Below are 26,578 nucleotides of genomic sequence, written 5' to 3'. Positions count from 1 at the left end.
CCAAGTCATTCTCTGCCATGATGGATTCTTCCTTCCTTAGGTTTCTTTTTGTCTGATACTTGGTAACAGACATGAAAATAGTGATGAGCATGGCGCTACTATCTGCTCCAGTAACTTGTGGTGCTGCTTTTATGCTCATGGTTTTTAGATCCATTTGCCCACTCAGACATCGTCTCTAAAAGCAGCATTTGCATGCACCCAGCTGCTTACCTGACATTTGTATTCCCCAGATGTATCTCAATTTACACACGCCCAGGGCACTGTCCTAACATTCTCCCCTGGCTTCCTAGCATTACCTTCAACCAGGAGTACAGGGCAGAGGGCTATGTCCCATCTGCAAATGCCACCGGTTAGCATTGTCTGTAGGGTTTCTGAGAGTTGTGCATCTTTTTTCAGTTTTTACTGCTTTCACATTTCAGACTACTTTCATCTCTCACCCTGATTTCTGCATCAGGCTTCTGCTCACCCCCAATGCTGCCCCTCATCAGTGAGAAGAAGATGAAGATGTGTAACACCATGACCCCAATGCCAAGCCCTCTGTTCCTGCCCCTGGAGCATAGCCCAAGTGTTTCTCCCTCAACTCTACCTCTGTCCCAAGCCCACAGAGAAGACATCGTCTTAAAATCTGTGGAGTTTTAAAAATTATTTTAAATGTATTTTTATTTTATGTGAATGGTGTGTGTGTGTGTGTGTGTGTGTGTGTGTGTGTGCGCGTGCGCGTGCGCGCGCGAGCGCGCACCTTTTTCCCATGGAGGTCAAAAAAATACCTTGGTTCCACTGAAAATGGAGTTATTGCAATCTTCAATGTAGGTATTAACAACCATAGCTGGGTCCTTCACAACAACAGTCAGTGTTCTTAACTGCTAAGCCATCTCTCCAGTCACGTATAGTCTGATTATACTTTATATTGTTTACTACTAATTTTTTTCATAAACAGTTTAGTGAATTATAACAATCACTGAGAAGGGAGTTTTGAATCCTGAGTGAGCAGCATGGATGTAAGTGTGCTCAATACAGCTGACAGATGTGGTCTAGCACCCAGCTCCCATAATGACACAGCATCAGCAGCAGCCGAGGTCCTAACCATCTTCTGCAGCTATTGTCTGGACCTCTAACCCTTCAGATCAGCTTCCAATGCAGAACATGTTCTCTGAGATTTTGTCATATCATTCTGCATGTTCTTAGGTTTATCCATGTTATTCTATGTAGTTGAAGCCCACATGCCTTGTTGCTGTGTGGGATTGCACTGTGGAAATGTGCCACCCTGTACACAACCATCCCATGCTGGTCGGTCAGTGTTGACTGGAGGCTCTAGGAACTTTTATGGACAGTCACTCTCTGAACATATTTATTCATGCCATTTGGCAAGTATGCATGCACATTGCTCTTGGGTGTAACATAAAAGAGGAATTCTAGAATGTGGATTCCTGGGAATGAATATTTATCTTTAGTAAACCCCACTGACACACCTCCATCCTGTCCAGCCTTTTGAGGTGGGTGTACTGTTATAATTCCCCTCCTCATTGTCCTTGGTATCCATCTCCCCATCTCCCTGTATCTCTTGCTGAAGCCCATTCTAAGGAAGAATGTAAATGGTACAGATTACAATGTAACACATTTTCTGACTAAAAACTATATAGTAAACTATTAAAAATGTTTATTTGGATATTTTCCCCAAAGTGCCTAATGCAACAATTTTTTCTGTATTTCAATTGAACTATTTGCCTTTATTATTATTATTCTCAATGGTATTTTAAAATTACTTATATACTTTGAGTGCTATATTTCTTTTAAGACAAAATTGCATGTATGCACACATATGTATGTATGTTTGTGTACATACATCATGAGATTTGATGGGCATAAGTTTTATAGTGTAACAGTGGATCCTTTATGATATGTACTTGTGAATTTGCTTGTTTTTTTTTTCTTTGTATATTTTACTTTTTCTTGTACAGGTCTCACTATTTTGGAGCTCATCCAGATGCTGTCTCAGTCAGTTTAGACTCCTCTGACACATGCTATCCTGTCTTTTTCTTTTTATAATCTTTTATTTTTATTTTTTAAATTTATTTTACATCCCAATCATGATCTCCTATCTCTCCTCCCATTCATTCCCTTACCTCCTCTGCCTCCCACCTCCCAATCTACTCCTCCTCCATAGTACCTGCTCAGAAAAGGGCAAGTCTTCCATAGACAACAGCAAAGCATGGTGTATCCAGCTGCCAAAAGACCAAGAACCTCTCCCTGCAACTCAGCATGAGAAATGGGTTCCCAAGAGCCAGGCAAAGCTCCAGGGACAGCCCCTGCTCTCATTGCTAGGAGTTCCACACATAGATCAAGCCACACAAGTGTCATATATGTGCAGTGGTCCCATGCAGGCCCTCTGGTTGTTGGTTCAAACTCTGTGAGTTCCCATGAACCAGGCTAGACATTTATGTGCATTTTCCTATGATGTTCCTGACCCTCCTTGTACCTATAATCCCTCTTCCCTCTCCTCAGCAGAACTCCCCAAGCTCAGGCCAGTGTTTGGCCATGGGTATCTGAATGGCCTCCATCATTTAATGGATGAAGGCTCTCTGATAACAACTGGAATGCTCAACAATCTTGTTATAGTAGGTGGCTAGTTCAGGCTACACACCCACTACTTCCAGGAGTCTTAGATGAGGTATCTCAATTTGACAAAGGCTAGAATAATCTGAGAGGAGGGAACCCCAGTAGAGAAAATACCTCCTTAAGATTGGACTGTAGGCAAGCCCGCAGAGCATTTTCTTATAACAATTAATGTGGTTAACCCAATCCCATTATTAATGGGGCCATCCTTTGGGCTGGTGGTCTTGGGTTCTATAAGAAAGCAGACTGAGCAAGCCAGTGAGCAGCTCCCCTCCATTGCCTCGGCATTAGCTCCTTTTGCCAGGTTCCTGCCCTGTTTGAGTTCCTGTCCTGACTTCCTTCATTGATGCACTATGAGGTGGAAACATAAGACAAATAAACCTCCTCTTCCCCAACTTGCTTTTTTTGTTATGGTGTTTCATCACAGCAATAGAAACCCTAACTTAGACACTCACCAAGATGCACAAAATCAAGGTATTGCTTGTCTGTACTTTTCACTGGGTGAAAGGCAGGAAGTATTTCTTGTTTATTGCGGCACTAATCCCATCCTAAAGGCCCCCACCCTTTTAACCCAGTCACCAGCCAGATATCCTCGCCTCTAATAGCATAACATTCAGGACTAAGATTTTGACACCTGAGCTTTATGGAGACATAGACAATAAGCCCATAGCAGATATAGTTAGCATGCCATGCAATTCTCTCATTTAAAATATGCCATCTAGGAGTTTGTGTAGGTTTTTGTAATGCATGGATGTGAAACTACCACAGTTTACTTTAGATCCTTCCATCAATCTCAAGGTGATGCTCTTAAGTTGCTGGGCACTGTGCCTTTCTCTTCAGTCCCACAGTCACTGATGTATGTGTGTGTGTGTGTGGGGGGGGGAGTCTGGGTCTGGGTCCAGGTCTGGGTCTGGGTCCTTTCATTTTGTGTAACATTTTCAGGGTAGATACCAAATTTCATTTAGAACAGAATGGATTTAAGTCCAGTTCCTCCACTGGACACAGGTTGCTTTGATTTATCTCTTTTTTATGGCCAACACCGTGATAGACACCCAAAGGCATGCTTCTGTTGGAGCTGTTTGCAGTTCTCTGAGGCAGGAGAAGCTGAAGATGCCTCCAGAGGGCCCCATGGCTGTTCCGTGTTCAGTCTTGTGCAGATATGGTGACCGAACCACGTCAGATGGTGTGAGAGGTCAGAGCTTTGTCTATGTGCATTACTACTTCTCATGGTGGATGGAAAAGTTACATTTCTATAGAGAGTGATCTGCGGTGCATATTTCTTGTTCTTTTTGACCACTTGTTCTTCTGCTTTAGAGGAATGTCCATCTAGAATCTATGCCCATTACAGCAGAGTTGTCTTTGTTATTGAGCTCCTGCTATGTTATTGCATTATAAAAATACATGATTTGCTAATATTTACGCTCAGTCCATGGGTCATTTTTCATTTTTAAAACACAATCTGCTGAAACGAAAGTGTTTTTAACATTAATGAAAGTCCATCTTATTATTTTTTTATCTTGTAGTTTGTATTTCTGATGTTGTATCGAACAAACTATTGCCTGCTTTAAAGTATAAATGATATATATCCACTTTCTGGGAAGAACTGTATAGCTTTAACTCTTATTATAAGCTCTCTGGCCTATTTTTATTTAATTTTTATATATGATTTGAGGTGAATGTTCAATTATCTCAGGACAACTTATTGAGAAGACTATTTCTTCCCCATTTAATTGTTTTGGTGCTGTGTCTGAAAATCAATTGACAATAAATGTGTGGATTTATTTCTGGGCCTTCGGCTCTATCCATTGATCTAGATGTCTGTCCTTAGGCCAGGGCTGAATACTAGCATCCACTGTCTTGATGACGACATCTCCATAGTGATTTTGGAATTGATAGGTGTGAGTCCTGCCAAATCTGCACTTTTTAAACATCATTTTGTCACATCTGGGTTCCATGTGAGTTCTATGATAACTTGCTAATTTTGGAAGAAATGGTAACTGGGATCCACAGGGCAGGGTAGAGATGTTGCCACCCTGATAATGCTTTGCCTGCTCCATGTTTCATTTACTGAGATGTTTTATTCCTTTCAGTTATTTTTATAGTTTTATTTTATTTCTAATTATTGTATTTTCAGGGCTGTTATAGAAAGAATCGCTTGCTTAACATGGCTTTCAGAATTTTCAGTGACAATTTGTTGGTTGCTGTTGATGTCAACAGTCTTCAGCTGTTGCCATAGAGTTTCATTCAGACAAGACTATATCTGTAAATAGAGGTAGTTCTATTTCCTCCTTTCGAAACCAGATGCTGCTTAGTTCTGTTTTACATAATTGCCCTGGTCAAACCTTCAGTGAGATATTAAGTACAACTGTCAAGAACAACCCTCATTATAGGAGAAATCTATAAACCTCTTATCAAATAGCAGGTATACCTTTGTACACTAAAATCACAAACTACAAAGACAGGCTATACCACTTGAGTTAATTCAGCATATGCATGTTCCTGTTGCATTATTTGTAGTTAACCTTTACCAGGTGAACAACTTCCCCCTCTGCCTGTAGTTTTGAGGTCTTCATATCAGGTGAAGTCTGTCCATTTTGATGCTCAAGTCTCTTGCCTTCATCACATTAATTTGATAAATGGTATCATTAATGGTCCATGTATTAATATTCTGGGATAAACTATTTGGTCATTGAACCCATTTTTTTTATAAGTTTTAATATGTAGTGTGCTTTCATTTTGCTAGCATTTACATTTGTTTAGATGGAATTTATTTTCATTTAATCCCTCCTGGATCAAATGAAATGTTTCTGTTGCTGTGATGAAACACCATGACCCAAGAAGGAGGAAAGGCTTTATTTTGTTTCCTCTTCCATATCAAAGATGGTCACTGAAAGCGGTCACAGCAGGAACTTACAAAGGACAGGAATCTGGAGGCAGGAACTAAAGGGGAAGTCATGGAGGGATGCTGCTTACTGGCTTGCTCCTAATGGCTTGCTAAGCCTGCTTTCTTATAGAACCCAGGACCACCAGGCCAGGGCTGGCCTCACTCACAATAAGCTGGACTCTTCCATATCAATCAAGAAAATGTCCCATAAGCTTGCCCACAGGCCAATCTGGTAGGGGCATTTTCTTAATTGAGGTTCTCTCTTCCCAGATGACTTTAACAGTTGTCAAGTTGACATAAAACCAACCAGCACATGAAGAGCACAGAGAAGTCCAGGCTACTTTCTGAGCTCACACAGCTGGAGAGTAGAGGAGGCTAATACAGAACCCCAGCATACTCTGAATGGAGCTGACATACACAGCAGCCAAAACAACAAATTCCAAGTGACATTAAATTTACTGACTACGACCATGACCTCTCAACAGCCTGTGACCTTCTTAGAGCATTTATTCAACAGAGTTAATCTTAAATTATGTCAGGTTATTTAAAGAAAGCTTCGCTGTACTGAAAATATTAATCAAACTTCATTCTTTGCTGCCCAAAGGTAATCATTTCACAGTGTAAGCTTGTAGCAAATCCTCCACACCTTAAAAATGTATCATTTTTGAATTCTCATTATGCTCAGTAAGGGGGTAAAGAAAGTGTCTTAGAGATGAGTTTTCAATCCTTTGTTATGAGCAGTAGACTAGCATGGTGCTAGTGACTGAAATTTGCCATAGAACTGCTGATATCTGCCTTCACATAAAACTTTTCAATGTAGCTTTTGTTGGGCTGTATTTCAGTTAGTCAGGACAGATTTTTTTCCCCCTTCACTTAATATCTGGAACAGTGCTGGGAATTGGTTAATTTCATTACTTTTTAATGCATGTAAGATTATTATTTCTAAATACTGTATAAATATGAAAGTCAGTAATGATGAAAACAGCATCAGAATTTCAGCAAATGCTTTAAACTTAATGACTCATCATAGTTTTTGTTTTGCCAGTTCATCTAAGAGTCATGTTTGTATGTGAATTAGAATATGCCCTTGAGTCCTTAGTCACTACAGACCACAGTGGTGTTTAAAGGGAATATCTAAACATACCAGGTTAGCTTTGAGAACACACACAGGTCCTGTGTGTGCAAGCCAAGGAGGAGAGCAGCGTGGACACTGAGGGACGCTGACACTTATAATCTGAACACTTGAAACTGGCCAGGACACCCTTGAAATGAAGAAGTAAGCAAGAGAGCCAGGCACTTTCCAGACAGTTTCCTGACTTGAGGACAGACCCAGAGTAAGTAAGTGGTGGAGGTGAAAGCAGACGTAAAGTTTCCTCTAGCCCAGGGAAGCATGGCTCACTCTTTCTGACTTACTGATGTACAATGCCTAAGCCCAGAATCTCTTCTGGAAAATAACATGGAGCTCCTTCCAAAGATACAGTTGTTTTACTTGCTCAGTTTGGAGAAAGCAGGTGAATAGGAATCTCAATACAAAACAACCATAACACTATCCTCCCCAGTCAGAGTATCTGCAAGATGATGGCTACTCCAGCCTGGCACCTCCAGTGTTCCCAGTATACTCCTAAGAATCCAATTTTCTAAACTTCTATTGGTTTTTCCTTGTTCTGTGGGCTGATGATGAGGTATACCTGTCTTCTATAAATAACTATCATTAAAGATAATATAAATGGACAACCTAGAGTTTGCAGGAAGAGAAAGAGCCCATGACCCCAATAATTTTTTATTTTTTTTTTATTTTTTATTTTTTTGGCTAAAAAAGGTTCTGACCTCTTCAGCAACACCTGTCTACATCTCAGATCTGGTAGGTCAGGACTCTACTCAATGTTCCACCACTAGCAAAAGGACTGTGGGCATCGTAAGTGGCTTAAATTGAGGCAAGAGATACACAGCTTGCAACATTGGAGACATGCCATCCAGGAAGTAAGAACATAATGTTGGGTTGAGTGTTAAAATAAATCCTCTTCAAAGTATGCAGTACCAAATCATAAAGACCATGTATCCCCTGCAAATGAATATTAATGTGATAGTTTGAAGGCATTTCCATGTTACCTGGAAGTTTAGTTTAGAATTCTCTTGAGCCTCAGAAATAAAGATAAGCCTTAAGGATAATAATAAAGCATGTACCATAGCTAATAGGAGTTCTGCACTGATAGCAACTTCATCTGGGATTGGACCCTCAGACACCCAATATGTTACCCTGGAATTCTTTCTGGTAGTGGTTGTATTCACATTACACCTGCAATAAACATGCAATTATATACTCGAGCCTTCAGGGAAGATTGCATCATCTTAGCTGCACCCTCGGATCGATACTAAGAAAATCACACAATACTTGAATTCTGCTGCACAAGACAGAACCTCTCAAAATCTAGAAGTTACCCTGGGGAGTATGAATGCCAGAGTACTGTTGTAACATATATTTTAAAAATGCATGACAAATACTCTTCAGTGGCTTCATGAAGTGTGTCCCAGGAACACCAGTCACAACCCCTGGATTCAATGGGACTAGGCCTGTCCTCCAATCACTATTCACAAATAGAAGTTTACACAGAGAAACCAGAAATAGGTGTGAATGATTCCACAAATAGTATGGATCGTCCCTAAAATCTGTCTCAAATACTGACAAAACCAGAAAAACTTGAGTTTAACTTCCAAGGAACTTGAAGAGCAGGGTGACTTCCCTATAGAGTTCTTGGGGAAAACAGCCTTGACAGGTCAGACATTTAGATCTTTCCAGACCTTTTCTGAGACTTAAGGTGGTGCCCCTATGCAGCTGCTGGTCTCTTCCTTAAAACTTGCAAATCTCTCACTTTTATTTCTCAAACCTTCAGGTTCATGGTCAGGATGTCTTGTGCCAGCTATGCATGGCTTAAGCTGTCTGAGGCCTCTTTGTGCATCATGGGATGGCCACTTTCATCCATAGCCTCCACCTGCTAGATGCCAGTGATCATCCCCTGTCCTATATTCTAGATGTCTCCTGTCTTCTCTTGGTTTCTGGATCTTTCCTTTCCCACAACTCCCATTTTCTCCCTATTCCCCACATCTTCCAAAAAGCAAAAAACAAAACAAAGTAAGTCATCAGGGTTCATCTGCTTAGGAATCATCCATAAGAGGTTGTGCCCTGCAACCATGCCATATGAAGGAAGAGTCAGGAATCTAGATAAGGAGGGAGCTTGAGGAGGGAATCCCTGAGTTCCTAGAGTTAGCAGTGTGAGGAAAAAACAAACAAACAAACAAACAAACAAACAAACAAAAAAAAAAAACAAAAACACATGCACAGCAAGACTCAGACACGAAGAAGACGGGAAGCAGAGAGGAAGAAACATGCCGGCGTGGCTGCATCTTGGGAATCCCTGCAGGCCATTGGTGTCAGTGGTGTCACTGAGAGAGACTTGTGCAAAGGTGGGGAGGGGTATATTTATGAGTTCAGCTTCAGGAGGCACAGCGAGGAGAAATGCATCTGGTTAAAAATCATTGGACAACATAAGAAAGGTATTCGTTAAATGTTGTCAAAGTATAATGAATGTTTGCTAATAACTCTGTTTTTGGGGTGTGCTATACATGAAAAGTATCATATCGGAAAAATTACTACTATTAATCTAATTTTGGAGAAAAAGGAGTGTGGGCTCACAGAAGCAGGGATGGTTTAGCCTCCTGAAGTCTGACAGTTGACTTTGTTGGAAAAGAAACGCAAAATTTATTAGAAATTTTCAAAGGGAATTGGGTTAAATAGGTAAGAATTTGGGTCAACAAGAGATTGATAATAATTTAAAGAATGAAATGTCATTTTAATTTTCTACTTTAATTCTTAACCTGCTATGGTTTGTGCGCTAACAAATAAAGCTTGCCTGAAGATTGGAGGGTCAAGCTAGCCACTAGCTAACCATAGAGGCCAAGCAGTGGTGGCACACCCCTTTGATCTCAGCACTTGGATCTCAGGCATTTGATCCCAGGACTTGGGAGGCACAGGCCTTTAATCCCAGCATTAGGAAGGTGGAGATAAGAATATAAGGTGGGTGGAGACAGGATCTCTTCCCATTCAGTCTGAGGCTTTGTAGAGACAGGAGCTCACCCATTTGGTCTGAGGATTCCTAGCAGCTGCTGCTCTGCTTCTCTGATCTTTCAGGTTTTGCCCACTAGGATCTGACTCCGGGTTTTTACTATTAAGACCAATTAGAATTCTCGCTTCAATTTAATGTTTGTAGCTATTTGTGAGGTGCTGTATTATAAGTGAATGCCTGCCTATACGACTCAGCAGTTGAAAAAGGCAGCAGTGTTGCCACCTCCTCCTGAAGTGTTACTTCTGGTGGACTCTTCAGACCCTATTCTAGTGACTCCCAAATGCACAGTGAGTTGTTAGTCAGCTTCATCCCCCAACTGTGGCTTAGGGAAGGTACAGTGAGAAAGCATTTTCTGCAATGGGAGGGTCACCCCCACAGGGCAGGGGATGTGGCTTGCAGGAGGAGATAGTCCTTCATGAACTCTCCAGGGTGCTTAGCTCAGGCTATGTGAACCCTAACATCTCATTTTATACTCTCAATAGCCTAGAGAGGCTTTACACCACCCCCATCCCTGAAATCCCTGAATGTATCCATTGCTGTCTTTGGGGCTATGCTCTGCCCTTAGCCATTCTACTGACTCTGAGAAGTTTGTTGTTTACAAGTATATGTCTATATGGTATAAACTTCCCTTTAGATGGCAAGAATATACAATTGTGACTATCTCTATTTTCATCTGCCGTTTAAGATACATTTATAAAAAGTGCAGGAATCATTGACACACATTCTTGGTGGTAATGTATTCTTACCTACTGCTCCATGCCCTCACCTTTTTTTGTCTAGGAGGTAATCTGATGTGATGGTTACCAGCAGAGAGTCTGGCTCTGGCATATCCCAAGTTGTGTCCAGATGTTGCCATTTACTCTTCCCACCCCCATATGAAAAATATAAATGATAGCAGGAGTAACCTCATATAGTCCTAGTGTGGTGGTATACACGTGTAATCCCAGTATATGGGAAGCTAAGGCAGGAGGCATACAAATGTGGGGCCAGCCTGGGCTACAGAGCAAAGCTTGCCTGCACAACTAAGAACACTTAGTTTAACTTAGAACAACTGTATCAAAAATTAAAACAAAAACCTTTGCTGAGTTAATCAACAAATGAATTGACGCATAAAACATGCTTATTATAGAGCATATAACAAGTTATACATTAGAGGTGAAAGTAGCTATTGTTATTCTGACATTTGTTTCTATGTGATGCTGTAAGACTCTCAGAATGAGGAATTTCCCAGTTTCGGTCGGTATCCCCAAGAACTCAATATCCAGTCCAGTTGCTGTAACACACAAGAAGAAACGTTTGCTCAAATGGGCTCCTCCAGCATGCAAGCTAGAGAGAAGCCCCCTCCCCCGGGGCACAGGTGTTTTTAAAAGCAAACCCACAAGCTTAGGGAGGGGGTGGGACCCTCTGTCCATTGAGTATGTGATCCTTTGAGGCCTGATGGTCTGCTATTAGGGTCAACAGACTTTAGGGCCTCAGGGTGTGCTAATTAATTTTGTCTGGACAAACTGGAGGTGCAGCTATCTCTTTGTTTCTTAAGGGCCCTATTCACCACCTGCTGACTCACAAGAAAGGAGGGGCAGTGTGAATTCTTGGTATCTTGTTATCTCAGGGCCTTGTGAGGGGAAGTTAGCAAATTCCAAGGAACAGATATTGGTCTGGGTTAGGTTTCCAGGTTAGTCTGTCCTTAACTTTACTTTTTTGTCTTTCAATGCAAAGTATTTTATATACTAGATATGCTAGTAACACCTCCTTCAGTTTACAAGAATATTCATTAATTTGCACAAATTCAGTCATCTGCACATTGTTCTGATAAAGAAGAAACAGTTTATACACCCTCCCGACCTTTGTGCATCTGTTAACAAGGTTATAACAAAGATTACTTAGATTATGAAATATTGGTTGTTCTGTGTGACCACTTCTTAGGGCTGCTTGGTAGACACGAAGTTTAACCTTGCAGGTTAGATTTACAAGGTTAAGATCACAGCAGGCCTTGCTCCCTCTGCCTCCTGCTGGCCCTGGCAGCTTGTAGATGGTCTGTGGTGCACCTTGGCTTGCAGTATAGGACAGCAAGCACTGCTGTGTTGTTGCATCTTCCTTGCCAGTGTATTTGTGTTAGTGGCCACTCCCCTTTGGGCGTGGCTTCAGGTGGGGCTCTCTCTCTACTCTCTAGTGCTCTTTTCCACACCTGAAGCCACGCCAAAAGATTGTGGCCACTGACACAAATACACTGGCAAGGAAGATTACTGCCACTACACTGCTGTCACCACATGTTTTTTTTTTTTTTTTTGGCATGCCTGTTTTCTCCTCAATCTGTGAGGATGTGATTTATACTAGTTCATGACCTCATCTTAACAGGATGAGTTTCTGTGGTGTAACTATTTCCTCCAATTAAAGCATTCCCTCCAGGAGGGAAACTCACTGAGACATAGGAAGTAAATGAATCTCACAAAGTTTGCAAGGATGGGGGTTGGGGTATGGTGGGGGCCGGGACAGGGGCATTCATAAAACACAGATTCACAAAGGTCCTCCAGGGACCCCACCTGGTTGAGCTGACTGCAAGTCTTGGAGTCTAAGGTAACTTTCATGTGCGCACCCCATGCTGGGGTGGGCATCCCATGATGCAACTGCTTTTGAGTCATCCCATCCAAAGTAGAGATGTTGTACCCACCTGTGCTCCTGAAGTAATCCCTGTAAACTTATTTGTTGAGCTAGACTTGAATGGAATTGTTTTGTTGTCTTTAGCTCCCTGACTTAGATGAATAGATGTTTATGTCCCCTCAGAATATCACTAAAGACCATATGTAGAAAAAGGGCCCCCTTTTTCCTTTAGCCATGTATCAGGCCTAAGTCCTTAACATGTCCTCTCAGAGGATGCAATTTTACTTGCCATTGCAATAAATACTGTTTAAATTGCTCTCAGTAAACTCTGTCCTGCATCACTTCTGGGCATTTCTTTGGTCATCCTCCTAATAGCCCATCTACTACTACTATATCATCCTTCTAATCATTTATCCAAATGACATTATAGACACAGTTGCCTCCTTTTCATATCCTCTGCCTGCCCAGAGCATTTTTTTTCTCTTCTGATTTAACCTCTAGCCTCCATATATTTTCTGTGTTGAAGTTGCTGTATTCTAAACTTTTTCTTAACTAATTCTCAGTTTTTCCTTGCTTCATATTCCCCCACTGTCTTTTTGTTTATTCCTTTTTTGAAACAGTGTTTCAATGTGTAGCCTTAGCCAGACTGGATCTCACTATGTAGACAAAGCTGGCTTTAAACACATAGAGAACCACAAATCTCTGCCAGCAGAGTGCTAGATTAAAGATATGTGCCACCATTGTCTCTTTATGGAAGAAGATATGATGGCTAAAGTTTTGGAATCCTGGATTTTTAAAAGTTCTTTTATTCTGTGTGCACAATCATTTGACAGCTTGTCTAGGTATAGAGTTCTACATAGAAATAGTTTCCCTTCAAAATTTAGAGGCAGGTCTGTTGTTACTATGTAGCATAAAGAGCTTTGTTCTCCAAGTTTTGATCTCTATATGGAGCTGAGTTTTTCCATGTCTGTCTCTGAGGAAGTTTAATAAATTTCTCTCATGCTTTGCCCATGAGGAGGCAGACATGGAGAAAACATTTAGTTTGGTTTTTACTAATTTAGTGTCTTTCCCCCATCATCTTGTCCCCATCCTCAGCATTTTTTTTTAACATATGTGACATCTTATCACTCTTTTCTTCTCTGTCTTGTGTCATCTCTATCTGCTCTGCACTAAATAATTGTATTTGTTTCTACTGATCTTTCTTTTTGTATAAAAAGCTGTTTTTATATGCTAATGAAGACCTAACATGCCTGCTAGTAATGACTTAGAGAAACATGGGTGGGACTGTCAGTCATTTATATCAGGACCCAAAATTCACTTGGATGAAGCCAGGAACAACAATTAATTCCAATAGAGAATGATCCTCTAGTCTCTTGCTTGGTGTGTATGTCTGCATTTTGTGTTCTAGTGGCTATGCAGCTAATAACCATAGGAGCTGTTTTCACTCTCTTGTTAAAGGACCATCCTCCTTTGAGCTTCTCATTCTACTTCTCCACATAATAAACAAACCTGTGTACTAGTCTAAGAGGCACTACTGAGCTGATGGGGATTTGGGAAGAGTGATGAAGGCATTCTGAGCAAGGGAGGGTCTTGCCTGTGAATGTTCAATGACTAGGCTGTTGTAGCCTTCACACACAGCATCTTACTTTCCTACATTCTTAGTAAGACCCACAAAGCCCCAATGTTCAGGTGACTTCTGTGGTCACTGGAGACCTCTTTGATTTCACCCTATGCTGGTATTTTATTTGTGGATTTGCTGCCTACTCCCTTGCAGACATGGCTTCTCTACCCAAATTTTACACTCATCAGTTCAGTTGTTGTGGACTTGGAGATTTTTTTTTTATTTCCTACTATGTAGAAAAAATGTATATAGCCCTGTGGTCATTCATCCTTACATCAGCAAGAAGATAATGAGGGGTATTTTGTATTTTACTTTGTTTTTAAGAGCTGGGGATTTGAGCACACAATAACTATGCCTTCTCCCAGTGAGATGAACCATCCCCATTCCAGAGACTGTCCAGGCTTTTTCTCTCGTTTGTGAAATCTAGCATCATTGGCGTATGTTTTCAACCAGAGGGAAGGCTCTGCACTGTTTTACTTTTCATTGTTGTGGGGTTTGTTGTTGTTGTTGTTGTTTATTTGCTTGCTTGTTTCAAGTAACTCTGCATTAACCAGCAGAACTATTAAAGTTTTCCTCTCCCAGTGGCAGGCCAGACCTCTCTTAATCTTAAAAATGTGTATGTTGGGTTCAGCTTCATGGTTTCCTGTTTCCTTTCTCTGAAAATAGCCTTGCTCTCACTTTTGTTATTAAAACTGCAGCAATCTGCCTTGTATAACCACAAAATGAGAAAAGTACAGCCCATGATATGAGAACTATTTTTTTTTACATATTTTTTTTCCTACTGCAGTGCTCTTGTTTTCCACGCCCTACAGTGCATATCTGAACAACTGGAACTCCCACTATATATTACTGAGCCATCTTCCTCCGTCACCACATTATATAGTGAGCGCTTTACCACATTAATTTTTCCTTTACTATGTGATTTGTAATTGCTCGAGGGGATTTAATCTTACAGATATGCCATAATTCACTTCTTTAAATAGTTTGCCAACAGTGAGTATTATGTAAATTTTAACTTGTCTATTTCCCGTGCAAAAACAATTCCTCCTTCTAATTTGTGAGTCTTGGCTGGCTGTGAATTAACTTTTCCCTGCTCCCTGTTTACTAGATGTATCATTGTTGCTATGATGCTTTTTCTTCTAGGCTTTGGAGTCTTCTAAAATAATTGACCAGTAGATTCTGTGTCAGGAATGGGCTGACTTGCATCTAGACTGGTATGTCATGCCTGCCAGCAACCCCCAAATAGCTGCCCATAGTGGTCTCTTTGTTTAGAAAACTTGACTGACATGTCCAGCCTTGTTCAACCTCTGCAGGGATGATGCTCCTCAGAGGGCTCTCAACTCTCCTAGGACATGGTTTTCTCAGCAGGACCTGCACTGAGTATCTGCTCTCTCTCCCTTTCTTCACACTCTTAGTCCCCTTTCTCTCTCCTGCTATTATCCCCCTTTTAAACTTATGAAAATTATAACTTTTAGTTATTTGTTACTTCTACTCTTTGCCTTGGTTCCTCCCCGCAGAAGATTGAACTTTAGTATGGGGGTAGTACCTTCACACTATCTGAGACATCAGGGATGCTTTCTGGGTCTCATTAATAAATAAAATGCATGGTTCTTATTCTAAAATACATTTTATCTTGTTTTTTTGAATCATACCATGAACTTAGTATCAGACTGTAGGCAGGGGATGGATTGATGCATGCTACCAAGGGTTTGCCAGCTGTGTGGAGAGATTAACAGGTGGAAGACACCTTGATGTGTGCACTCTGTGTCTGGTTCCAGGCTTCCAGGACACCATGGGCTCTGGAAAAGCCAGGGTGTACATGCAGGACAAATGGACATGGACTACTCATAGATGATCACTCCTCCTCATATGGATAGTCCAGGTGGAGTAGGTGCCCTACTGTCATGGGGACAGAGCAGGAAGCCCAAGTGTGACCACAGTGACTCTTCCCTGAGAAGTTTGCTCTTTTCTAGAATAAGTTTGGGAAAGTGCCCTGGGGGGGGTGGGGAGTGGCATTTTCAGGATAAAATGGGCACTTTTGGTACTCAAGTTAATCCCCAGCACTTTGAAACGAAATAAATGGAACAAACATATAAATAAATGCATTTTAATGTGACAATTGAATAAAAATAGACGTTTTAGATTTATAGCTTTTGAAGCTATGGCTGAATATAATTAAGGTGAACTGTGAGAAAAATATTGAAAATAAGAAATTCTGAAATAGACTAATCTTCAGGACACAAGGAAGGGTGAACGGACAGAAAGAGACACAGGTACCTGATGAGAAAGGGCCTAACTAGAAGGGAAAAGAGAGCATGGAGGACTATTCCGAGAGAAGCATGTGATCCAGAAACAATACACCTGGGGGAATTGTGGCAGGTGAATAGAGACTGGAGACTGTGGATCAAGACTAACAAAGGAAAGAAGCCTCAGAGAGGGGCCCCTTCCCTACATGGGCTTTACACAACAAACAGATCATACTCAGGATAGTTCGCAGAGAAAGGCAAACCCCTTCTTCTCCTGCACTTCATGTAAGGAATAGAGTTTTCACCAGAAAAGTAAAGGTACACAAACACATGAAAATGGCCAATAACGGGTCCCACACTTTGTGACCCTGCAGTTTTGTAGGCTTCTTCAGCGCTCTGGTCCATTCCCATTCTTGGGAGTGTCTTTCTATTTCTTAATAAGCTTAATAAGCTTAATAAGCTATTTGCAGCATTGTGTCCCTGATCCAGTTCATTCATTGCCCTCTGACACAGGAAATAGCCCTGAGACTCAGATCTGCACCTGTTATAGAAGATGCTTGGCCTCTTAAGGGTGATGCCTTAAGAGACCTCAGGAAGGCAAATCTGTGGCATAGCAGAAAGTGGGGTATCATGGGATCCTTATTCCCTTTTATAAGTTTCTTGATTCTTCTTAATTTATTGTGGCTTTGCTGAGTTGGCGTCTCATACAGCTCAGCCTAGCTTGAACTTGCTATATGGCTGAGGATGACCCTTACCTGGTCCTGCTGCCTCCCTTCCCCTCCTCTATGCTGCCTCCACTCCCCCCCCCCAGAGTGCTGCAGTTACAGGTGTGTTCCATCAATATCTTCTTTAATAATAACTAAGAAAGGCAAGTGCAGTGGGAGATCCAGACTTTCAGGGTTTTCTTAAGTAGAGTCCTAGCCCATGTATTTCAGGTGTGTGCACATGTACTACTGTTTTGTGGGCAAACATGTGACCAGTCACACATGTGAGAGCCAGAGGATAGCCTCAGGGGATGGTCCTTGTACAAGGAAGTGTCCTTTTTGTTGGTTTTGGCCATATATACCAGGCTACCTGGTCCATGAGCTTCTGGGATTCTGTCATCTCCACCTCTCTTCTTTGCACAGGAAATGTTAGGATTAAAGATGCTTTAAGTACATGTCAAGCTCTTACATCTCTTCTGAGGATTCAAACTCTGATCCTCAATTCCATGGCAGGCATTTTTAACCATCGAGTCACCTTCCCAGCCCTAACATATTATTAAAGATATTTATAGTACAGTATGGTGAGTTCCATGATGTATCCTGTATTTTGAGCACTTTCATCTTCCATTACCCTCTCTGGTCTCCTGGTTCCCCAATCCACTAGGACACACCCCTTTTCCAAGTCATCCCTTATATATTTACAGTGTGTGTATATGTGCATACATGCACATGTGCATGTTTAAATACAGGTTCTATTTTAAATCAAAGGGTGGATCCCAGCAGTATGACATTTTGAGACTTAAGACCATTCAGAAGAGTGATCAGTTTCTTGCTGCCCTCTTGTCTATTCACTATTCAATTTATCATGGGTGGTTCTGTAATACATTCATGGCTCATGCCAAACTAGAGATTCTCATGAAACTGCTCATTTCAATCACTCTCTATAAGAAAACTGGCTAAAAAGGTGGCCTTTTGCCATTTCCACAGCACCCTGGACTATCTGTGTCACCTGCTCCAGGTGGACGTCAGGGGCCAAGGTGCAGCAGCATCCCCTGTGCAATGAAGATCATGCAAATGGTGGATCAGAATGGTTTCACAGCTGCTGCTGGGGGTGACCTAAATCCAGTTTGAACAAGTTCAAGAGAAGGGCCTCCTCCTCTGGAGTTCCTGACAAGCTAGAGAGGTACTCACAGCTTCTTCCTGACAGATCCATGCCACCATGATGGTGCCTTTGACATTGTTGCCTGTCTGCAGAAGCAGTGCTGGGCCAGGTCCAGCTGTGGTTCTGCTGTGGGAGTATGACACCACCACGTCTTCCAGCTCAAGTCCAACTAGTGGTGAGCATGTCATCTTCCTGCTATTCCGCATGCAAACATGTTGGGTGCCAGTTTATGGACCTCTGTTAAACAGGATCCAGCTGGGGACCCCAAGAATCAGAAACTGGGAAGTATCTGACAAGCACGTAACCAGCACCAGGCTTCTCTGGGTGCTTAGTGGGTATCTGGGTATCGACTCCTCTGCTACTCACAGAGCAAGGCAGGGAGAGAGGAGGCAGCCATACAGTGATGGGTGAGGAGTGGAGAGGCTCAGCTCATTCCAGGCAGCCTGGGCAATGCCTGCAGCAGTGCCACCCAGTGCTCACTGGTAGTGTCTGGGTTCAGCTAACAATGCTGTTAGCACATCATTCTGGCGGGTAATCCCAGATGTCTCACCTTCTGACCAGAGCCAGGGTATTTTTATACCATACTGCTGATTTAAATCACCCCTCCCCTCCACACCCTGACTGGTTGAATTGGAGAAGATGTCTCTTTAAGACTCATCAGTGGGGCTGCATTATCAGCACTGCAGTGAAGCAGCTGGACCATTGTTAAGAAAGCTGCAGAGTGTCTGCACTCAGAACAATGCAGAAGGCCTGAGCCCTCAGCTTCCACGTGGTGAAACATCCAGCATGCTCCTGTGCTCTGAACTCTCTCCCCACAAAGACAGTGTCAAAACCCTAGCTTTTGGCTGGAATATTAATTAGCATTTAAGACTCATTAAGCTGGTTTTAGTGATTTATTTCATTCTGTAATTAGATATTATAATTAGATTATATCTATCAGATTTTCAACTTCCCTTTAATAAGAAACTGTTCGATACATAGAGATATAAATTTATCAAATTATAACACCTCATTTGAACTAGATTGTAAATCTTGTTTTGAAATCCTTGAGTGATAGCCTAATGGTGGTTCTGTGCTTATGTGTGAGTGTGCATTTTCTGAGTGGTCAGTGTGCCCCAGTGGGATGCTGGGATCTTCAGTGTGTGACATAACTATCTCCTTTTATTAAATTTTGACCTTCATAACTCAGAGGTATGTGTAGCATGGATCTATATATCACTATGCTATCCTTTGTAGTATTGTCCTTTTGTATGAAAACAGCATTGAGGAAGACATAAGATAAACTAGAAGCTGTACATGGGGTTTCCATGAATCAACCCTAAAAGCAGGAGATAATAATAATATAATAAATGCCCTCCTATTTTAGAGGACATGTGAAGATTAATCTGTTTAATTGACAAGGTTAGAATCTGCTTCACTGCAAGCTGAGCAAAATTAGATTTGTCAGCATGACTCATGCACACACATACACTTGGATGTATACACACTCATGAACACACACACACCACATACATATGCACACATGCATGCATATGCACACACTGTTGTGTGTACACACATTCACCTGCACAAACACACCCACAGATACACATAAACACACAGATACACATACACATATATGTGCACACATACATGCATGCACAGACACTCATGTGCACAGGCACACACACATGTACACACATGTGCACACATACATACTTGCATGCATACACACTCACAGGTTCTCTCTCTGGTCTGCCTCGCCAGTGGGCAGTGCATCCATTGTTCCTGACCAGCACTGGTGGTGGCTGGTCAGTCTGATGGCTGGTTCATCTTTAAGGCTTCCTTTGTGGTGGAGAGCACATGCCTCTGGGATGCTTGCTGGAGAGGAAGGCCCCAAGGCTCAGGAAAGGCTCTTTCAGTATCAACCCTATTTTCATGTAAAGACACGGGGGGTACTATATTTTCTTAAACATAAATGTGTACATATGGTCTGAAGCATGTTCTGAAAATGGGACAGAATTGTTTGGTATTGGTCTGTCCAGGCAATTCGGGACATATGGGCGCTGTGCACAATGAGTGTGAACTAATTATTCCCCCTCTCTTGGTGCCCAGAGGTAGTCCTAGGAGAGTTTACTGTGGTGCCTGTGCTTAGAGCTGACCATGGTCCTGAAAACAAAACAAAAAACCTACCTCCTCCTGTCTCTCTGTTCTCCATACATACAAGCTTACTTGCTTTCTCCAAGACCCATTTAAGGTAGGAAAGTTTATAGAGTTTTTGGTGGCAGCTATTAATTTTTTTGTGTGTTTGTGCTTTTAGAGGCACTTTTCTGTGGATATTGTATAATTAAGATATAATTAAGATGTTTATCTTGGAGACTGCAGCAGAAAGTCAGCAGACAGTTACCTGCTCCGTTTTGGTGCTGGGCAAACCAGAAATGGGTGAACTCAGCCAATTGGAAGGCTAAGGGGATTCCTGTAGCAGTTAGTTTTATGGGTATCAGCAAGGAAAGAAGGCTGTAAATAGAAAATAAGAATGGAGGTATCGAAAAGGTGAAGGAAGAAGAGGGGAAATTCTACTTGTAGAAGAAAACAAAAAAGCTTGATGGAGGCTGGTGATGGGCAACTTGGCCTAGAGCCTGTCCTTGGTAAAGACAGGAAAGAACAGGGATGGTGAAAGAATGTCTCCTAAGGTCAGAGGGTCAAATGGAACTGGCCTGATGTGTGACCCCCACCTCAAGAAAATGTCCACTCTCCTAGCATCAGTGAGGTCCTAAAACCCAGTGAGGTCAGTTTGCTGACTCACTTTGGAGGGCTTCCTATCAGGTCAGGAATGTTGTCAGCAGAGGCTCACAGCCTGTGTTGGTACTACCACAGCCCTGGGTGCTGTTGCTAAATCCCAGGTATGCATCTAGACAAACGTAGGTCTGAACTTCACTGGCTCAGGCTTTGGTTTCATTGTAAATTGATGTTTTGAGGTCATGCTTTGTGTGCTTGAGCTTAATGAAATATGTTTTTCACTTTAACCCACTTTTCTTCCTTGATCTTTCTACCATTTGTTGAAAGATATGCAAGAGTCCAGGGTTCATATGACTACTTTTCCAAAATACAAAAGCCCTGTTAGTGACTATAAACAAATGCACCTACCCCATTTAGCCTGTCTGGACATCACCCTAACTACCTATTTGATTTTACCCTCCAGGCATATCTAGAGATACATTATCCCTATTGAATATTTATGCATTATTCATGTTGGGCCAATTGATGTAGCAAGCACTAACTCTACCCTCAGATAGCATTTGCTCTTACAGAGAAGAAAGCTCCAAGCACATTTAAAACTTTGGTTTATATTATCTGTTCAGGCAAGCACCAGGCCTTTGTGATACCAAGTAAGTAACACAGGGTGTACTTGAGGTCAGATAGGACAGGGACGCTGCTCCAAGTAAGTTATACTGAACCTTCCATATGAAGAGAGGCCTTTAAACAATGAACAAGGAATCTCATTCTAGACAGGGGTGTCAGGAACCATCTGGAAAGGTGTATAGGATAGACTCTCATGAGGCTGGAGTACATAAGGTATAGATATCATAGCCACAGAGCAAAGACTGTCTGCTAGAAGAGTCGGGATCAAACCTCCCATTATTACTTACAATTAATGACTGTGGGTGTGCTTACCTTTTGAGGGCCTGAACTGTCTTACTAGCCACTAGCCACGTGGGTTTATTGTCATATTTGTGCCCTAGGTGACTTGAATATTCATTCAGTTGTACCTAACTAATATAAAAATAGAAGGTGAGCTCCATTGTTGGAAAACTTGTAGACATGTTTAGAAAATCTTGGGGATGTGACTCACCTTTTTAAAGTGTGAGATTAAGATACAGAGTGTCTTTATTTCTGATTTTAAAAGTTGGCATCCAGACTACTGTCTGTTGTAAGTGTAGAGGATATGCTGGACTTAAAAGACTTCATATAGAAATAGAACACAAATACCATATTGATAGACATAGAGATTAAATGCTGATATGGTGTTTTAGATCTTCTTTATTAAATAAAATATAGTATTAAAATAAATTTTCAATTATATAGGTACTGGAAAATATCAAACTAAGTATGAGGTTCTTTTACAGTTGGTGATGGTAGTGGAGGGCTGTATCCTCACCCCTTAAATGGGTAGCAGTGTGCTAGTGTTCTACTCCAAGTTCAGAGAGTAGCAGAATGTTATCAAATTCCACAATATACTTCATAGCTCTAAAAATTCTCTCCTCTCTCTCTCCTCCCTCCCTCCCTTCCCTGTTTCTAGGAATTCTACCTATAAGAGTAAGTTGTTTATAATTGCTATGACTTTGTAAATAGAAATAATAAAGGTTTGTTTCATTATTTTTTATTAAGTGTATATGGTGTGTGTACAGGTAATGATGTGTGTTGGGGGGAGAAGTCAGAGGATAACATAGGAGTGAGTTCTTTCCTTCTACCATGTGGGTCCCAAGGACTTTTATACCTTGAGCTGACCTGATAGCCCTTATAATTTTTAATAATTAAAATACTAAAACAGGATATAGTAACATATGCTTGCAGTTTCAAGACTCAGAAGGCAAAAATGGGAGAATTTCTGAGAGTTCAGTGCTAGTCCTGGTCTCCACAAGTCACAGGCCCTGCCATGACTATATAGTGAGCCTCTGTATCAAATTTGTTTCCCCAAAAGAAAATATAAATTAAAACATTATACTAGAAAGTCACTAAAATAACATTATATTTTAGTTAGGAAAAATAAACTTAAAAGGTTATCTCCAAAAATAGCAACAAAAGAAATATTAAGCATGTTCTTTACAGTAAACCCAACTCTAGGTCAGTGGTTTTCAATGTTCCTAATGCTGTGACCCTTTAACACAGTTCCTTGTGCTATGGTGACCCCCAATCATAAAATGACTTTCATTACTACTTCATAGCTGTAAATTTGCTACTGTTAGGTATCATAAGGTAAATATCTGTGTTTTATGATGGATTAGGTGACCCCTGTAGAAAATTGTTCAATCCCCAAGGGGATCATGACCTACAGGTTGAGAACTTTTACTCTAGAGGCATGGAAGAATTCATTTGAAAATTTTTCTTTTCTTGTTTTGAACTTTCCATGTGTGTGTATGTGCACAGGTGTATATGTATGTCTCTATGTGTGAGTATGCGCACATGCGTGCAGTACCCGTAGAATCCAGCAGAGTTGGATTCCTTAGCACTATAATTACAGTTGGTTGTGAGCTGACCAATTTTGGTTCTGGAAACCAAACTTTGGTCCTCTTCCAAGGCTGTGCATGTATGCTCTTAACCCCTGAGCTCTCTCTCTAGATTCACACTGTATACACCTAAAGAACAGACAACACAGAAGAAAGAAATGGACCAGATATCCATGGAACACTCTGGAAATAGGATGCCCAGAGATTGATGGTGTCCCTCTTCTACCAACCTGCATGAGTCTGTCCATCCAGTTCTAGCAGGGGCCTGTATGCAGAAGCATAGTTTGCAGCTGACCTAGACCAGGCTTAGGTTGGGGTATGAAGGGTTTGAATGGCTGGGGTGGGCAATGGAGAAACTGCAAGGTGATGCTGACACTATTGAAATTCCTCTGTGTTCTGGTGAGTGACTCTGGCAGATGCCTGCTGTATGAGCTACCATTTCAGCATGGATTCCCCAGAGGACACACTCTTGGCAAATATGTCCTCTGAAGTTGAAAAATGACCTCCAGAAAACTGCTCTAGGAAGCAAGCATGGTGGTACATATCCATCATCCTGACATGTAGGAGGCTGAGACAGGAGGATTCTCAGTTTGAGGCCATCCTGAGTTACATATCAAGATACGGTTTCAATAAACCAAAGAATGGGAAGGGATGAGCAGGAACGATGGAAAGTAGGAAATGCGTCTGGTTTGTGACCTCAAGTGTGATACTGTCTTGATTCACTGCTCAGTATCCCAACAAATCCTTGAGGCTCTGCCAGTGGGATGGAGTCAATTCCTAAATTCACAGCAAAAGGAAAGGCAGCCCATTTCCAGGCAAAATCAATACCTCAGGTTCAGTATGACATTCGAGTACATAAAGCAAGAAAAAAAATGAGAAGAAAATATGCAAAAGGGCAAACAGACAAGTAATGGTGAGATGCCGGGCAGAAATGGACATTGGGAGATGGGATACAAATGAGCAAGGTCAGATGGTAAAATTTTAGCAGAGATAGAAATGATTTTAAATAAACACTCAAAATTAAAACTCTAGGCATGAAAGGACTCTAAATGAATGGCGAGAACAGACTTGTAAGATGACCTCACAGTGTTGAGGGAGAAGTCCTTGCCCTTGAAGGTTCCTGGCTAGAGTCACTCCATGGCCAGTGGGACAAAGGAGGACAGTGAGCAATCAGAAGACACTGGGGCTGTAAGACAGAGTTCACCGGTCAGAAGCATGCACCTAGAGCAATAGAAAAAGTAGGTAGCAATCTCAAGGGACAAAGAAAGTGATGACTGAAAATATCTAAAGGTAGCATAGACAGTGAAGTATGGACCTGTAACATGAGGGAATACTCCCAAGGCAGTTACCCAACATTCAGACAAAAATTGAAAATTTCGCACTCTTGGTAGTGTAGCTGAGCAGCCTTTTCTTAACTGACTAAATAGGGTTTTTGTTGTTGTTGTTGTTTTGTTTTTGTTTTTGTTTTTGCTGTAGAGAATTAATGTTTATATATCCCCCAAATTAGTATTTTGAATCCCTGATGTACAAGTATTGAAGAGCCCCTAAGGGGTGATAAGGATTAGGGGTGACCACAAAGACCCCACAAAGCTGCACCCCTCTCTTTGAAGCCACACAAGATACCAGGTATGTCTGCACAGATCACGAATTTGTCACCTTCCTCCAGAGCTGTGAGGAATAGATGCTTATTGTTAAGACCTACAGTATGTGTTGTTTTGTTTCAGCAGTCTGAGCCAATATTAATAGGCATCTAAAAAACATACCATTGTAGAATTGTAGAATATTCATGACTTTAAGCACTCATGAAATATTTAGTAAAACACACTGTCTATAGGGGTAATAATCAGAACTCACCATATTTTATATGACTGAAAGTTTAGGGAATGTATGTACTAACTATAGTAGAATTAATTGGGATATATTTTAATATTTCTCCTCAAGTTATTTTGGGGTGGGTGGTATGATGCTATTAATTCTGAGTTTCCTAGAACACAGAAGAACACCAGAGCTCATCACCCCTATTCAGCTGTGCCTTTATGCCTGTTAGCCAGCCTCCCCCACCCTCATTCACACCTCTACATCCTCTCTTGTGTCTCGTTAACATGCTGAACCCAGAGCACATCAAGTACAAATAATCCAGACCCAGAAAGTAGCATTTTGTACCATGGGGCTGTGGAACCCAGGGTACTCTGTGAGCACACAAGCTCAAGGTGTGTCTTAGAAGCCAGTTGGGGGAGAGAGCAGCTCCCATCATCTGCAGTTAAGACAGCTCTGAGACAAGGTGGTTCTATTGGTTCATGTTAGTTGTGTTGTACAGAAGTCTCCTACAGAAGTTTTTAACAGCTACTTCTCTTGTCTTGCATAAGCCTGAAGTACAGGTGTCAAGAAGGTGCTAAGGGGGACAGACACCCAGGAAGGTCTGGGAGGGGACAAAACCCATCCGCCTGGCACATGTTCCACGGGAACATGTTTGCCTCTCCTGTCACAAACTCTCCAGGGGAGCTTGCCTACATTATCTTTGCCATTAGTTTCCTGAAATCTTAAGGAAGGTAGGACAAATGACCCAGGTCTGTAATTCCAGGAGAATTTCAAGTTCAAGGGCTACCTGGCCTATAGAAAAAGTTCAAGGCCAGCAGCTAACTGAGACACTGTTGCAAAGTAAAACAGTACAAAGAAGGCTGGGGATCATCTCATTGTTGGAGTACTTGCCTGGAACATGAGAGACCCAAGCAAGAATGTAAATGTGTTGCAAATGGGTGAATTTTAAAAGCCTGGGATTCTAGGAAATTATTATGTATTAAGGATACACTTTAGTCTCCATGGGAGCCCAGTATCCTCTCCCCTCCTCCACCAACTCTTCATCCATCATTATTATTATATAAAATACATTGTTAGACTGTGGCTGCTGAGTGTAGAATGTGTTTGGGGAGGGTATTGCAGAGCATTTTCAGAGTGACATAAAGAATCTAACTGTAACTGGTCATTGCTGGTTTCTCCAGTTACTTTTCTCCCCCTTGATAGTTGTATTTTTCGTTTTAAAGCAATCTACATAGTTGTCTGCCTTGATGCACTGATTTCCATTGCAACCAACTCAGTGTTAAAGCTGCCTTTTCTCCCCCCTTGATGGGCACTTGTTGTTTTGACTCTGGGGTAACAGCTACCTTGGCTGGAATGAAGTGATGTCTCAAGATCCTTTTGACTCGTAGTTCCCTGGTGATGAGGCATGTTGAAAAGTTGAATGTCTTCTGATTTATGTTTACTCAGATCTTTATCAGATAATATTAATTAATGTTTTAAGCTTTTCATTTTGTCTGTGTTTGAGCCCTTGTTGGAGTAACAGTTTGCACATACATTCTCTAGTCCTATAGGTTGTCTCCTAACTCTGTTGATCGCTTCCTTTGCTGGATAGAATTGTCTTAGCC

The sequence above is a fragment of the Phodopus roborovskii genome, unplaced genomic scaffold (genome assembly GCF_943737965.1).
Source record: "Phodopus roborovskii unplaced genomic scaffold, PHOROB, whole genome shotgun sequence".
NCBI lineage: Eukaryota > Metazoa > Chordata > Mammalia > Rodentia > Cricetidae > Phodopus > Phodopus roborovskii.
Note: the sequence above shows the minus strand (reverse complement) of the source record.